Source organism: Cebus imitator, unplaced genomic scaffold (genome assembly GCF_001604975.1).
Source record: "Cebus imitator isolate Cc_AM_T3 unplaced genomic scaffold, Cebus_imitator-1.0 Scaffold71, whole genome shotgun sequence".
Taxonomy (NCBI): Eukaryota; Metazoa; Chordata; class Mammalia; order Primates; family Cebidae; genus Cebus; species Cebus imitator.
The window spans coordinates 3,703,368-3,708,796 of NW_016107386.1; positions in this window are offsets into that span (position 1 = coordinate 3,703,368).

Below are 5,429 nucleotides of genomic sequence, written 5' to 3' on the forward strand. Positions count from 1 at the left end.
AAGAGACAGGGTTTCACCATGTTGGCTAGGCTGGTCTTGGGCCTCCAGAGTGCTGGGATTACAGGCATGAGCTACCACATCTGGCCTCTGTGTTCTCTTTCTATTTTCCCAAGATTCTGTACTTGAATCTTCTTTTTTTTTTGAGACAGGGTCTTGCTCTTGCTCTGTTGCGCAGGCTGGAGTGCAGTGACGCTATCTCAGCTCATTGCAGCCTTGACCTCCTCAGGCTCAGGTGATCCTCCCACCTCAGCCTCCCAAGTAGCTGGGATTACAGACATGTATCACACACCCGGCTAATTTTTGCATTTTTTTGTAGAGAAGGAACCTCGCCATGTTTCCCAGCCTGGTCTCAAACTTCTGGGCTTAAGCAATCCTCCTGCCTCAGCCTCCCAAAATGCTGGGATTACAGGCATGAGCCACCATACTCTGCCAGAATCTTCTTCTACAATTTCTCTTTAGGTCATCAATTTTCTCTCCAGCTCCAGTATAAACCCTTTGGATCTCATCTCTACTTCTCTTCCCGACACCAGATCCTAATTACCAACTGTCTACCGGGTATTATTTAAACAGGGATATATTTCTTGCAATTCAAACGCCACATGTCAAAAACTGAACTCCTATTCCCTTTCCAAAATGTCTCTGCTTCTCTCTTTCTCTCCTTTTTGCTACCTATTTCAGATAGGGGAAATGCTGTCCTTTTAGCCACTCAGGCTAGAAACCTCGGTCTTCTTCTGATTGCTCTCCTCATTCATCTTACATACCCTATCAATAAAGTGCTATTGATTCTCCTCTCAAAAGCCTCCCAGTTTGTGCCCTTCCTTTCCATTCCCACCGTGACTATCCCAGCTTTTGAGGTCTCATGATACCTCACGGGAGTGGTAACAATAGCCTCCCAACTGATCTCCACCTCCCGCCCCCTCTCCCCGCTGCTCTACTATGTTGCCGTGAGAGTTAACTTTGTGACACAGATTATTTTCCTTTCCTGCTTGAACCCACCACACACCACCTTCCCGCGCCGGCTGAGTCAGCCTCGAACGTTCCTGAACGCTTTGCTGTTCCCGTGCTTTTACTCAGGTTCCCCGCTGTGACTGCCCAATCTTTAGTGTGTTTTGCTGACTCCTGGCGTTCTGCCTCTTCCATGAGAGACGTTTTGCACGATTGCAGGCAGAAATAAACACGAGCTCTGCCTACTGGCCCGTCCTGGTTAGCAAGCTCTACACCACCTCAAAGGCAGCTATGGACTAAGAGCCCACAGGGGTGATCTGGGGTTATGAGGGAGGGGCTGGCCGTGGAGACGGCTAAGGCGCTTCACACGTCTCCCCAGCAGGGAAGCGATGGGACCTCGGCGGGCAGGGAACGCAGTCTTCACCCGTCTGGAAAACTCTCTGAGTTTTGGGGCACTGTTCGCGTCCGGACTGAGTGGCGTGTCGGCATTTTCCCCATTCCAGGGCAGGGCAAACTGAGGTAGGAGAGCAAAGCCCAGAGGCCGACTCCCCGGAAAAAAAAAAAAAAACCGCCCCAGCCGACCTGTGATTCACAGCAGCAGCAGGCTGGAAGGACCGCGCCTCCTGATTGGAGCAGACAGAATCAGACAAACTTGGGGGCCGCTGATTGGCTGCGGCGTGGTCAGGCGCTGTTGGGCTGTTGTAAATGTAAATAGCTCTCGAAGGCCGGGGTCTGTGACCGGCAGTAACCCCGGCGAGAGGGGGTGGAGCCGGAGGCCCTTCCTCTCCATTCATGTCTGCTGCCAGCCAGGCCCAGACAGGCAGGCCCTTCAGGGGAGGGGACTGGGCAGGACGAGGCGGTGGGTGTCTTCGGAGATCTTAAGCTTGAGCTGAAAGTTAAACACTCACCTGCAGGGCTGAGCCAGGGCTGGCACCTTCGACGCCAAGCCACTTCCTATCTGAGCTCAGCTTTGACTGTTTAAAAGCTTAATATGATGTTCTGGGGGAGGACCGAGGCGCTGGAGGTCGGTAGGAGGGTAGTTTTATGGAGTCGCGTTAGTGGCTGCAGTAGGTGTACCTTAGTGACCACAGTGAGGTGGCAGCCTGTCCTCGCCTCCTCCTGGTCACAGTATCCTATTTGTGGAAAAGGAAAGAATGGAGACTTGGAATAGTCTTTCTACGAGAGATGCAATTTCTCCCACCCTCTACCCCAGGGAAAAGGGAAGTGTGTGGGGAACTGGCTTTCTAAAAGGTAGGGAGGAGGAAAAGGAACAGATTGGTACACGTTAAGAAGAGGATGACTCTCAGCCGGGCGCGGTGGCTCACGCCTATAATCCCAGCACTTTGGGAGGCCGAGGCGGGTGGATCACCAGGTCAAGAGATCGAGACCATCCTGGTCAACATGGTGAAACCCTGTCTCTATTAAAAAAAAAAAAGAGGATGACTCTCATACATTTACATTGCTGGAGAAATGTAAAATGGTGCAGCCACAGGGGAAACAGTTTGATAGCACCACAAAAAGTTAAATACAAAATTAGCATCTGGGCCAGGTGCGGTGGCTCACGCCTGTAATCCCAGCATTGGGAGGCCAAGGCAGGCAGATCACCTGAGGTCAGGAGTTTGAAAACAGCCTGGCCAACATGGTAAAACCCTGTCTCTACTAAAAACAGAAAAATAGCTGGGCTTGGTGGTGGGCGCCTGTAGTCCCAGCTACTTGGGAGGCTGAGGCAGGAGAATCGCTTGAACCTGGGAGGCAGAGGTTGCAGTTAGCCAAGATCTCACCATTGTACTCCAGCCTGGGCGACAGAGCAGGACTCCATCTAAAAAAATAATAATAGCATCTGACCCAGCAACTCCACTCCTAGATACAAAACCTAATAAATTATAAACAGATACTCAAATTTTATTTGCACTCAAATGTTCATGGCAGTGCTATTCTCAATAGCTAAAAGGTGGGAACAACTCCAGTGTTTTTCAGTGAATGAATCAGTAAACCAACTGTGGTATATTCATACAATGGAATATGAACAGGTAATAAACAGGAATGAAGTACTGATATATTGTCCAACGGGGATGAATGTTGAAAGATTATGCCAAGAGAAGGAAGCCAGACACAGAAGATCACATATTGTATGATTCCATGTATATGAAATATCCTGAATTGGTAAATCCGTAGAGACAGAAAGCAGATTGGTGATCACCAGGGGCCAAATGTAGGTGGGAAGATGGGGAATCACTGTCGAATAGGTTCAAATTTTCTTTTGGGGTGAAAATGTTTTAGAACCAAAGGTAGTGGTTGCACAATACTGTGAACGCACTAAGTGCCACAGAACTGGTCACTTTAAAATGGTTTGGCCTGGTGCAGTGGCTTACACCTGTAATCCCAGCACTTTGGGAGGCTGGGGCGGGTGGATCACCCGAGGTCAGGAGTGTGAAACTAGCTTGACCAACAGAGTGAAACCCCATCTCTACTAAAAATTTTAAAAAATTAGTTGGGCGTGGTGATGAGTGCCTGTAATCCTAGCTACTCAGAAAGCTGAGGCAGGAGAATTACTTGAACGTGGGAGGCGGAGGTTGCAGTGAGCCGAGATCATGCCATTGCACTCCAGCCTGGGCGACAAGAGCGAAACTCCATCTCAAAATAAAATAAAATAGTTAGTTTGGCAGAGCATGGTTGTTCATGCCTATAATCCCAGCACTTTGGGAAGCCAAGGTAGGAGGATTGCTTAAGCCCAGTTTGAGACCAGCCTGGGCAATACAGTGAACCCCCATCTCAATAAAAAAATGGTTAGTTTTATGTTATGTGAATTCCCTCTCAATTAAAATACATCTCTCTCTCACACTGACAAACTAAAAGATGAGTCCTTCCTACTGTCCATAATTCTCTAAGAAAGAAGTAAGAAACAGCAATTCTGAGTCCTCTGCTGCCTTTCACTTTCACTTTTCCCTCTGATTTTTGAAGTCTGGCATGGCCCTGGCTGCTCACTGCTCCCCATGGAAAATGGCCAGGAGGGAGAGGGCCCCTTCGGCCCCTCTGAGAAGGTCCTTGCCTGGGCCCATAACCACTGTGAGTCAGCGCGGCATACACACTGCGCCTTTGTGACCACTCCGAGGCCAGGGTGTAGCTTGCTGGGCGGGACTGGGTGGGGGAAGGGAGGGCATGGGTCCTGAAAGTGGGAAGGCTTCTGCCTCCAGCAACTCGAGTATGGAATCTCAGCTGCTTGGAGCCTGCAATTAGGGCCAGTGGCATTTGTTTCAAAGTCAGTGTATAAGAATCGGCGCCTTGCCGCAGCACAGAAAGTTAACTACAGGTCACAAAATATGACTCCTTCTCCCTGTGACATTTCACACAGTTTGTAGCAGTGACAGAATTTAGAACAAGACATGAGCTCATTCTGTTGTTTCAAGTGCTGACTGTTCAGGGGCAGGGAGACATTTCTGAAAGAGGAAGATGCTCTTGAGGAGCTCAAAACCTTACAGGAGGGTGAAGTGTGGTTTGGGAAAGGTAGACAGGACGTATCTATGGTTTGAGAGGAACGCTTAAAACCCAGGTGTGCCTGAATGTTCAGATGGGTCAGGAAGTGGAGGGGGCTGGGTTCTTCTGCAACAGTGGATGCATCTGCTGTTTGTGCAAAAGTTAAGCTCCCTGCCACTGCCACCCGGGGAGGAGGGACACACCAGGCTTTGCCTCTGTGTATAACTGAGTATCAGCAGTCATACAGTTGGACATATGAGAGATTATGACATATCTAGTTTGTCATCTACTCCACGCCCAGTAGAGCCAGTAGTTAAGACCATAGGCCTGGAGCCAGATCATAGCACCATTATACATTTTCGCACAGCTTTTTCTCCAGGTGAACTCAGTTACCTCATCAGTAAAATCCCGGTAATAATAGCACCTGCTTCTGATGCAGTGCATTAGCACACCGTCAAGCATTCAGTACAGCACTCGGCTCTAGTAAATATTGTTATTGTGATTGCATCCACAAGTCTGATGGACTCAGAACTTTAACTTCTCACACAAAAGGAAGTTAAATCTGTGTTTATGCAGTTGCCTAAACCCCTTTAACTAAATGTAAACATGGTATCTGGATTTTTCCAAGTAACTTGGTACAGCCAAATTGTCATGTTATACTCTAGTTTATAGCAGCCTGCCTTTTCTTATGTGGCTAGTCTTTGTCCCCTTGAAGTTTGAGACCAGAGACCACCTCACTGTATAATAAAGAGAACATGGACTGGGCACGGTGGCTCACTCATGCCTGTAATCCTAGCACTTTGGGAGGCTGAGGCGGGCGGATCACTTTGGGTCAGAAGCTTGAGGCCACCCTAGCCAACATGATGAAACCCCATCTCTACTAAAAATAAAAAATATTAGCCAGGTGTGGTGACAGGTGCCTGTAATCCCAGCTACTTGGGAGGCTAAGACAGGAGAATCACTTGAACCTGGGAGGCAGAGGTTGCAGTGAGCAGAGAATGTGCCAGCCG